General features: G+C 41.6%; 1 pseudogene across 1 annotated transcript; it reads left to right on the forward strand.

Annotated features, from left to right (window-relative positions):
* The first annotated feature begins 1558 nt into the window (after positions 1–1558).
* On the forward strand, positions 1559–2274 carry LOC308521285 (large ribosomal subunit protein eL21-like; annotated as a pseudogene). Its single transcript has one exon. The product of its transcript is annotated as a large ribosomal subunit protein eL21-like (transcript).
* Positions 2275–11852: the final 9578 nt, after the last annotated feature.

The following is an 11852-nucleotide window of genomic DNA, read 5'->3' on the forward strand; positions in this document are numbered from 1 at the left end:
CGGTGGTCTTGCTACATTGCTCATTATTGGCAATTCTGAAGTAAAGAGGGAGGAATGCTTCAAGTCCTAATTTCACCAAGACTGTCTAACCAATTGGTGATTGCAGGGGCCTAAACACCTAAGGATGAGGGCAGCTCTAGTCCCACACACAGGGACGTGCAGAGGCAGTTTGGGAGTATGATGCTGATAATGAAATATACAGTGTGATGGATCGCAAGGGATTCCTAGAAACGCCCAATTTTTTGTGGAAGGTCCATAATCTGAAATCCTGGGATGAGGTTTGGGGATCACCCTCTATTTTAGCCACTCTTCATCTGCGAATTGGTCATTTTAAAAATACCCAGTTCAAATGGTGGTTGTAGGATTCAGTGACACCATAGAACACTAGTGCAGGGATCAACCATGATAAGCCCCTGGTAGGATGGGATGAGAGGGAGAGCATATTGAGCTGTAGGATGCAGGGTAAGTATTATGCAGAAGACAGGAATTTTTTCTTTGTTCCCCTTATTCCTAACTCTCTTTCTCAACACATACCTAGGCTTCTCCTCCCATAGTGATTGCTCTTACAATTCGGTCATTCCATTGAGATTAGTGGGAGAAGTATACTTTTCCAAAATTCAGAAAAGCAAATGAAAAAACAAAAAGGAGTAAATAAAACTGGATTCAACCTAGACAGGAGCAGTCAAGAATCTTATGACCCAACTCTAATAGAGTTCTTTTTCCTTCTACACTGCAATCTCCCCCTCTTATAAAAAGGCCTCTACTGTGGCACATCATGGGCAGTTTTGAAATGCAAGTAAAAGAGGCTACAGAGGCCACAGTCCTGTCCACACATGACCTGAAGTTTCTGTTTGACCAGCCTCCTCAGAGGGAAAGGAATATTACATCAAACTAAAGGCACCGGGACCTAGACCTTTAATTATGCAGCTGCACCATCCTAAAGAAGGCTGCCACTAATTTAATATTGTCTGGCTATTGACTTCATAAGTAATGTTTGCAGGAAAACATAGCAACCTCAGATTGGGCCATAATAACCAAGGTCTGTGTCACTGAATGTACCCAAATAGCTAAAGCGACACACGAATCACCTTATTTCCATCCTGTGGGATTGTGATGTGAACTATGAAGTAAACTCTCATGGGTACAGACTGCAAGCTCTCTACAAGGTGTTCTGTTAACTACAAACCCACTCAATTGCTTTCATGCTAATAACATTGATTAACTATTGATCCCAAGGAAACTTGCTCAGAGAGCACAGTTCACTCAGAAACTTCCAGTGAGGATTATATGATAATGCCCTCCCTCTGAGAAGCAAGTCTTGTGTTGTATGTGTCTACAAAGTCTTGTTGGTAGTTTTTGGTGCCTCTGGCAGCTTTGAAAAGAAGTCATGACCCTTGACAAAGGGCAATGACCTAGCCTATAACCAACTAAAAGGCACAATATCTGTTATGATGTTTTATAATAATTTATTTCTTACGATAAAATTGATCACTGAAAAAAATAAAAAGGTAATGCTGCCCTTTCGGCTGGAACTGCCATCTTCCAGTAACTGGCCAAAATGACTAACACAAAGGGAAAGAGGAGAGACATCCGCTATATGTTCCCTAGGCCTTTTAGGAAACATGGAGTTGTTCCTTTGGCCACATACATGCGAATCTACCAGAAAGGTGATATTGTGGCCATCAAGGGAATGGGCACTGTCAAATAGGAAGGCCCCACAAATGTTACCATGGCAAAACTGGAAGAGTCTACAGTATCACCCAGCATGCAGGGGGCATTGTTGTGAGCAAGCAAGTTAAGGGCAAGATTCCTGCCAAGAGAATGAATGTCTGTATCGAGCATATAAGCACTCTAAAGCCGAGAGAGCTCCCTGAAACATGTGAAGAGAAATGATCAGAAAAAGGAGGAGGCCAAAGAGAAAGGTACCTGCGTACCAGGTGCCAGCCTGCTCCACCCAGAGAAGCACACTTTTAGAACCAATGGGAAGGAGCCTGAGCTGCTGGACCGATTCCCTATGAACTCTTGGCCTGATCAGTGAAAAAAAAAAAAAGCAAAACTTGTGTACTGATAAAAAATGTTTCTCTTAATTGAGAAGTGTGGTGCTCCTTCCCCCCCAAAAATAAAGAAAACTTCGTGTCCTAAAAAAATAAAATAAAGAATAAAATAAAAAAAGTAATGCTGGTTCATCATAAAAATTTTGCAGAATGTGATAAAAAGGCTAAGAACTTATAATCTGGCGACCTGACAATTACTGGCCATATTTTGGTGTGTTTTCCTTCATTTTTGCATGATGACCTGAGTAGCTGACACCATGCACACACCTCTGTATACTGCTCTCTGTACTTAATATTACACCATCAGCACTAACAGTCATTAAAAATCACCTAGGAAAGTCATTTTTATAGCTTCATTTCTTTACCACATTAGTAGGCTCTGCTATTATTTACTTTTCTGTTCTCTTAAAGTTAGACACCAAGGCTGTTTTCGGGTTCTATGCTCTACAAGCAATGCTGTGTTGAACACCTTTATGCATAAGCTTCTATTAACATTTTAAACTATTTCCTTAATATAGACTTTCAGACATCAAATTATTGAGGCTTCGCGTATGAACATTTTATTTATAAGTATTTGTTTCTAACATGTAGCATATGTACAGAGTCATACTTGTCTTATTTTTTAGTTAACCAATTACGTTTAGCTGTTCTTAACTGAAAAATGATCATACATTTGGAGTTAAGTTTTAGTCCCCTATAAAATGGGATGATCAATACACAAGTTTATTTTTAGGTATTTCTCCAGCAAGAAAGACTAATTACTTTTTACTTAATTGATAGTGTGTATAATTACCTGATTATAAATCTGAGCTCTCAGGTGGAATTAGGGGTAAAGCAAGTCAGGTTCAAGGATGGGAGTAGAGAACCCCAAACTCTATCCCTACAAAGCTTCGCAGCATCTGCACCACCTGGTGAAACAATACCCACGTACCTAACTCCTGGTGTGCAGGATGTGTTCACAGAGGGACAGAAGGGAAAAGGCGAGCATACTCTCTCCAGACAAAGGGCCACTAGGGCAGAGACATGTGGGTCTTCTGTCTGTGGGTTCCTGTGGCTTCCAGAGGCCCCTCCTATTCACAGCCCCTCTTCCACTGGAGGAAAGGGTTACAATCATCACACACTAGCCTCAGAATGTCCATACTATTTCCCTGACCTGTATGCCTTTAACACATGAGGAAGCAATCGGGGGGCTGGTTTTAAATGTTTGTGGAAGTTCTGTACAAGTTTAGCAGGTATGTCAGGCCAGTGGGGAGGCAGCAACCCCTTTCACTGGGATTCCCTAACCTCACCTCTTAGCTTTGAATGAGGGAATAGCTTGTTTGTTTCTTTCTTTTATCCACTCATTTGCTTCTCCTTTTGTTCTTTGATTCAAAAAATATTTATTGAATCCATTTTACCACCATGCAGTAGCTACTGTAGGCACAAGGGACTCAACAGTAGACACCATGAATGCCTCACCCCCCATAAGGTATATGGTCCAATCAAAGAAGCAAACAAACCAGCAATGGCAGCACAGCGGGAATGCAGTGCCATGGCGGGGCTCAGGAGCCAGCCCAGGGAACCAGAGAAGCGTCTGGGGAAGAGATGCTAAGCGGGGAAGCCCAGAGCAGAAGGGTAGGGTCACAGGGCAGCAAGAGATGCAGAGAGAAAATGGTCTAGGCAGGGAGTGGGGGGGTACTGGGAGGGCAGCCATAGCCACTGCCCAAGAGACCAGGTTGAATTTGCCTCCACTTCTACTTACAATCAGAAAACAAGAAGACCACAGAGAAGGAAAGTGAGTCCACACACTGTTGCCACAGGCCTATACACCAAGTAAGCTTTCTTGGGGGTGCTCAATACATACATATTCCCATGCATAAACATGTGCTCTAGGTAATATCAACATAGACACAGGTGTAACAGTAACCTTTAGATTCAAAGAGAAAACTTTTGACCTCATTACTATCCCCTCTGAATTTGGCCGAAGCCCAATATAGGAACTGCGTGAAATAAACAGTCAGGGCTAGAAAAAAAGCAGCCACATTCCTACTTCTGCCTCACAACGAAAAGGATGCACTTCCCTATTGAATCACTTTAAGGCAGAGCCACAAATCCCATTATTTGTGAGCGTTGAGTCAATTCCTGGGCAAAAAATGAATAGTGAATGCAGGAAATCTGGCTGAAAATTAAATTGCTGCTGCCTGGTAGTCATAGGTGAAGCCCTCAGTAATCGCTGTGGAAAGTCCTCAGATGGGAGAAGGTCCCACCAAAGAGGATTCATGATGAGATTATATCTTTATTCCCTCAACTCTCCTGAGACCACAGGTTCCCACTCCCCCATGTCTTCCCTTCCATCCTGCTCACTGAGCCACGTAATGGCGGTCAGAACAGTCCTTGTGTTTTTTTCCTACCAAATCTGTTCAGAGGGGAAGAAGGTTCCTGTTGTTAATTGCGGGGGATCTCCCACTCTTTGTTTTAAGGAAAGTTTAAACAAAATGATCACCCACTCTGAGGCTTTAAACAAAGTTCAAACAGAACAAAGTTCTCTTGCCAAGGTTGAAGGCAAATTTCCTCTGTCCAGATGGCTTCCTCAGGCAGGCCAGAGAAAGAACCAAGACACTCAGCCCTCTGCCTTTTAATGCTGCTCCTTGATTATCGCTAACGATCCCCAGCTGTCCGGCCACATCTGCCTGCAACGCTGAGGGGAGAGGGAGATCTGGCACAGGTCTGCCCCCACAGCATCACAGGTGGGGTCCTGCGTGTAGGGCCGTGCACTGGGCAGGATCAGAAATTCGTTTCCACAACAACCTTCAGGAAATACTCCAGAGTCATTTTTGATGTCAGGTAAAAAAAAAATCCCCATGATGGGAAATGCCACTCATTCCAGCAAATCCACCAAGAATCCAAGAATGTGGCCATGCTAGTGGGCCGGTCACTTTCCCTATTGACCAGTCCACACATGTATGTGGGCAGCAGCCCAGGTTGGGGTGGTGGCCAGGAGAACTCCGGGTGTGCTCTAGCAGTATGCTCCCTCGCTGCACTCTCCTCCCCAGCTGGGCACTTGACTCAAGCCCATCACCAGTCAGGCACGCTCACTTTTGATCTGCACCAGATACCAGCAGGTCACGTCCATGTCCTGTGTTGATTTAATGCTTCCTCTCTATTTTCTGTGTGTCCTGCAGACTTCGAGCTATGTAAGCCAGTGTGACCTGAAGTCTTAATACACAAGCTTGCCTGAGGTCCATTCAATTCAGGCATTAAAAAAAATGTGCTTTTTGATTGTATCACTGCATGGGGTGAATTACAGTTTTACTGGCCAAACCCATCTGTTTTCAAAGTTCCTTTTCTCTGCCCTGTACCCCCCAGTCCCTAGATCCTATTACTTGTGGGCAGCAAGCCCACTATCTTTAGCCTAAAATCTCAATATAAAAATCCAAAGTTAGCATGACGTTTGTTTATTTGCTTATTTCTTTTAGTCCATGTTAAGATATTTTCAAGGATAGCTTTTATAATTCAAAATTGTGGGAGAGACGTTTGAGCTCTCTGGTCCAGCTGGTAAATTCATGGCATGAGGCTAACAAGAGGCACAGAAGGGTCCAGCAGCAGGATGATGGCAGGTTCGGCCTTCATACCTGGATTGAGATCCTGTTCCTTTAATGGCTTACCCTCTGACACTGGCCAAATTTGTTGGCATATCCGAACCTTTGCCTTCTCACCCGTGAAAGCAGAAAACACACTCTGGGTTTTGCAGTCATTGTGGGGATTGGAGAGAATATATGTAAAGCTTCCAGCCCACTGCCTGGCACATAATGGACATTATGGGAACTATTATTAGTGTCAAAAGGTCCTTACATTTGGTTGAAATGTGAGCTAATTTCTCTCCAATAACTAGCCATTCTGTCTGCAAGGAAATGATGTGGAAGAGAGTAGACGGCTTGGTTAAGAAGGAAGCCTACCAGTAGACACCTAAGGGCTGGGGCAGGGTCTGCTCACACACGGTGGTCCTGGGGGAGGAGCACCTCCAGAGTCCCTCCCACCAGCCCTCGGGAGTTTTATGCCTCAGGACAGGACGCAGGACCTCAACTCCACATCTACTTCTAATTACAATTCAAACCGTAAACCGGGCTGGCAACGGTAGAATAACACCTTCCAGACCTGATCAAACAGATGACCACTGCTTCATACACTCGGTGCCCAGAGCAACCCAGAAACACGTGGAGCATACAAATGTCATCATCCTGCCCAGAAAAGGAAATCCTAAAATGAGGCTCCCTGATAAACCCTTTCACTCTGCATTGGCTTTCGCTCCCTTCTCTTAACAGAAACTCCCCGCTGATGTTGCGAACACTTAACTGTCTTCTCACTCGTCTGTATGATGCCCTTATCCTGTCTGCCCTACACGTGTCCTAGAGTGAGAGCAATTAGAAGCAGGACCTAAATGCTGTCCAGGGCCTTCATTAGTAACAGGCTATAAAAAGGCTTTGTTTGACAAAAGTGAGAGCCATGTGGAAGCAGGAAGCTTTACTTTCTCACGTTGTCCCAGAAAACTCAAGATAAGCTCTTTGGAGGGCTCCTAATTAAGATATGTTGGTGAAGTGTGTCTTACAACATTAGAGGCAAGCCTAAAGAAGGATATTTTTCCTACTACAAAGACTGCCGGACACTCAGGACAATCATTTCCAGAGGGCTATCAGGCCCAAAGAAAGGAGCTGGCAAAGAAAGTTGCAATGTAGCTGATTCCTCATACACACAGTATGTCCTCTACACATGGCCACCAAATATATTTTGGATTTGCAGACTTTCTTGAAGTTCTCAACATCGCTCATCTTTCAAGAGGTTTATGATGAAGTCTGACTCCATCAGTGCACATGTACATTCCCCTCCTTGAAGGTAAAGCAGAATTATCACTGGTTCCTTCTCCCCATCCGAACGTCCCCTGCCAGAGGGGTCAGAGGGTTACACGCCTCTGTAGAGCCCCAAGAAATGTGCATTCTATTCAAAAGAACAACAATGTGGCATTAAGGTTTTGTGAATATAAATAAAATATTATGTAATGACGAACCAACAACGGTAATGTTATGTAATGCCAAATCCAACAGCAGCAGCTGCAGCCCGGAGCAGGTGCTAAGGAGCCATACCCAGGAATCAGAAACAGGCTTGTGCTGAGCCAAGGGAAGGGAAGCATGCTGGTCACTACCTGGGAAAGCCCCCTACCTCTGGGACTTGGCCAGCAGGAGGCCTGCCTTTCTCAACAACAAAAAAATACAAAATCAAAGAGAGATGGTGGCATGAAGAGTGTTTTGATCTATCTTTCTTTCCAGCATGGGCCTAGGTGACATCTTTGCGGGGCCAACCTCTTTGCAGGCCCTGGCACCACCGTGGCTTCAGCCACTGCCTCAGAGCAGAGTTTTGAGTATCTGAAGATCCTTAGTTGTGATATTTCCAGAGGCCTGGCTTGCCTGTACCAAGGTCAGCATGACTGGTAGAAAGTCTATCCAAGGTTATAGAGACCAGGAGGCACAACAATGGACTTAGGGTAACAGCAATGTTAATCTTCTCTTCTGTTCGTTATGGTGAGGTGGGGGGCTTCATTGGGTCAAATGTTGAGAATAAGACCCGTTAGGCCTGGCAGAGGTTGGAGAAGGAAAGCTCCCCCCTGCAGAACTTGGGCAGCGGCTAGCACAATGCAGCCACAAAGGGTCTTCCTTTTTTTCATTTTACTTATTTTTTAAAATCTTCAAAGGCAATTGTAAAAACCGATTGATTACAGATAAATTTAGTTTCATCAACTTTAGGGGGAAAAATGATCATGTAACAAGCAAATAATAAATATGACTAGACCCTTTGATAACATCACATTTTCAAGCCACTTATCTTTCACTTGTTGAGCTATTGAATATGCAAATAATTTTGTAATCAACCCTTTTAGTAATTCCTTTTTTAAAGATTGTGTTAATGTACTCACAGGCGAGAAACTGACATGCTTCTGGCACTAATGTGAAAGCCCAATTTGCATGCAGAGTAACAAACGGTGGAGTGACGAGAGCGGTAGTTCAGGCCGGCTTCATGGGGGAAAGACACAGTGCAGGCTGAATGGATGAGACACATGCACGTGTACCTGAGCCGGGGGTGTGAGGACCGATGAAGAGTTTCAGACCCAGACCAAAATAAGAAAAGTAAAGACATTTTCCCATCAAAAGTAGAACTGAAAGTTCTTACACAGCAAGTTTCCTTCCTCCTTCACCCCAGAGCTCCCTTGGTCATTTGAATTGTGTGGACAATACATTGGTCTCTGGGCCTGTAAGTGATTCTATTCCTATCAAAGAAAATGGAGGTAATAATCGACTGGTAATAGCTATCAGCATTTAGTGAAATAAATTAATACATATTACTTGGGATTGTCTGCCTCTGCTGGCAAGTGTCAGGCTATAGCTAGAAGAGGACAAGAGACAAGAGAAGAGAGAGGGCAGAGGGGAGGCGGAGGTGGGCTATTCCAATTTAGTGTTAGGCCACAGCCAATTCAAAACAAACAAAAAACACCAGGAAATCTTGCTTTAAAATGAAATTTTTATGTAAACTCTATTTACCCATCTCTCTTCCATTCCTCTCTTCCTTTTCTTTCCTCTCTGCCTTTTCTCCTCTCTCTCTCTCTCTCTCTCTCTCTCTCTCTCTCTCTCTCTCTCTCCCTCTCTCTCTCTCACCTATGGTATACCCAACAGACTTGAAATAACTTAAAAGCAATCCAAAGACAAAATATAAAAATATAAATTACGTTAGCCATTCAGAGGCAGAGATAATATGTACTAGAATAGAAAGCTGAGCCATAGGGAAGCTGAGAAAGTATATATGCAGGCTAAGGCTCTCACGATTACACAAGTTGAGCTCAAGATTTCCTTGTTAAATAAAATCATGTTAGACAAAGTGAAAAAGGAAATTCAATGACATGTTGGGTTTTTTTCTTGTTCATGTCAGGACTTTGAAACCTGGGAAACTAATTCTACTCCTCACACTGTGCCTCACTGGCTCTGTTCTTCAGGGAAACTGTTTTTCCGTCTGTCAAATAAGATATATACCTGTTCCATATTTTATAGTAACAGGTGTAGTTAGAATACTGAGATATTTTATACAAAGAACTCATGAAATAAGTAACAGGTATTTTTCATAGTGGCATAAAACAAAAAAATGCACAGCCTGTAACCTGTTTATAAAGTAAAAGATCAGATCCTACCTCATTAAAATCTGTGTGCAATTGCTGCTGAGGTTTTGTGTTTGTTTGTTTGTTGTTTGTTTGTTTTGCTGTAATTATGTGATGCAGGAGGGTTGCAGCTCCATCCCATTACTCTGGGGATGATTTCATAGAGGCGAGTTATCCTGCAGTGATTTATGGAGACGCACTCATCCGTTTTACATTTTGAGAAAGCTTCAAGTAGCTATTGGAGAAAATAACTAACCAGCCCCAAAAGGTAGAAAGGATCCATTCCATATTCCCATCTTAAAATCTTCCTAAATTTTAAGAGGAAATTTTCTAGTTGTACCAGTTCAAAAAGCAAATACAAACAAAACTCTTTTGTGGCCTGTTTTATATCAAACCTATCCAGAATAGCAAAATTCAATGGTGAATTACCAAATCTCAATCCTTGATATTTATTTGCCTTGAAAACAGTTGGGACCTCATTTATTCTGGTATTGTCTGATCCTATATAATTAAGATTGGCATTCTAGTAATGGATATTATAAGTTGTTATTGTAATTTATTATTTCATATTATTAAGTATATTGTACATACCACAGAGCCACGAACACACCATTTAATTATCAAAACAATAAGACATGCAACACAAAAAGTAAGTAAAACAAGTAGAAAGAAGAAAAATTATGAATTGAAGACGATCTGAAAATTTACTAAGAAAATAATAAAATAAATTAGTTTAAAAAACTGTGAGAACTATCAAAAAACTGCTAAGATTCCTATATACTTTAGGCAATTACTATTGTGAATATATAATGAGAAAACTTTTCCTTTAAAATTGCAGTAAAAGATAATCAAATGTAGAGAAAGCCCTAACCAACTGCATAGGTATACTAATAAAAAATAAATTTATTTATTCATGAATATGAGTTAGCAACTATGAGTTACCAAGTGTTTGTAGAAAATGTGTAACAGAAAGAGAAGTTGGTGATCTAGATAGTCAAGTTCAAACATTATCCCAGGATGTAGAACAAAAGTAGAGACAAATATGGGAGAAAATATTATTAGTGGGAGGATACATCCAGGGATTACCTTTCCAGTGTAAGGGAAAGATGATATAAATAATATCTAATCACAAGAAATAATAAAATTAATTTTTATCAAGCTGAGGAAAATTGCAAGTCCAAAGAATGAAAGAATCCTCCAAGTGAAGATCGAGATGAATGAAAGAAAAGATCCACACCTAGACACAACATTGTGAAGTTTCAAATTTTTTTTTAATTTTTATTTCTTATTTACTTGAGAGAGAGAAACATTGATGTTTGAGAGAAACACTGATCGGTTGTCTCCTGCACATGTCCTGACCGTGAATTGAACCCGCAAACTTTTGGTGCTCGGGAGGATGCTCCAACCAACTGAGCCACACCAGCCAGGGCCACCGTTCACAACAACAACAAGGGCCACAATTCTTTAGATAAAGAGAAAATTCCAGTGGGTTCCAAAGAAAATAGAGAGATTACTTGCAAGAAATGAAAAATCACACTGTCATCAGACTTCTCACCACCACACTAACTGCTAGAGGAAGAAACAATGCCTTCAATTATTTAAGGGAATTTTATTTGAATCTAAAATGGCTATGCCCTGCCAAATTACCTATCAAGAGATTTTTTAAATATGCAAGAACTAAAATCTTACCACCCAAGGATCCAATGTGAATATATTATTGAAGAAAGTGACAGCAATACCAAAAAAAATAACTTTGAGAAAGAGAATGACAAGAGAATTTTTTTCTCTAAAGAGTGTCATCAGACGGTCATATTTAGAACTAAAAATAATTAAAGTAGGATCCACTGGACCTTGACACTGAAGACTTGAGTTTATTTGAGCAACAACATCTTTAGACACAGGACTACCTTTCCTTCAAAAGGGGCCCAATCACAAGACTGAGTTCTTACTGTTTTCATAGCCTTGGATTTTTAGGAGTCTTTGGAGCAATAACCGAAGAGCTTAATTTTACTAAAGAAAAAAATATAAACGACACAAACTTTGACAAGTTAGATAAAAATCAGAAGTTGAAGCAGGAAAGGGAAGTGAGAGGTAGTAAAATGCTCTTGATTCCTCATGGGGGATGTAACATGCATTAGAAAATGATAAAGCAGGAAAGTTTAAGTGTGTCTCTGTTAGCAAATGAAATAGTGAGTTTACTTGAACAAAATGGCCACATGAGAATACGGCTCTCTTCCTTCCCCAAATGCAAGAAAACATCAAGGACATTGAAAAGGTATAAGCTCATGATATCAAAAAGAACAAACTGGAGGGGAACTATGAACATGAGAGACAGCCAAAAGCTTCTGGAAAATGAATGGAGAAGTATTGATAAATTAAAATGGAATGAAAAGAACCCAAATCTAAAATTCATGGGGAGGAAGTTGCTGCAGAGGAGGAAGCAAGACATGCCAGGTGTGAACAGGTGTGGTAGAGGGCAGGAATGAGCAAATGGTGAAAACATAAAGACCAATTGAAGGTGTTCATCTGGAAGAGTTGCCTCCCCACCACCCACCCCCCCCCCCCCACCCACCCCCATCCTGATCTGCACTCCTGTACCCAGACTGACAGCTACACATTTTCTC

This window comes from Myotis nattereri (genome assembly GCF_964212035.1).
Source record: "Myotis nattereri genome assembly, chromosome: 6".
NCBI classification, from domain to species: domain Eukaryota; kingdom Metazoa; phylum Chordata; class Mammalia; order Chiroptera; family Vespertilionidae; genus Myotis; species Myotis nattereri.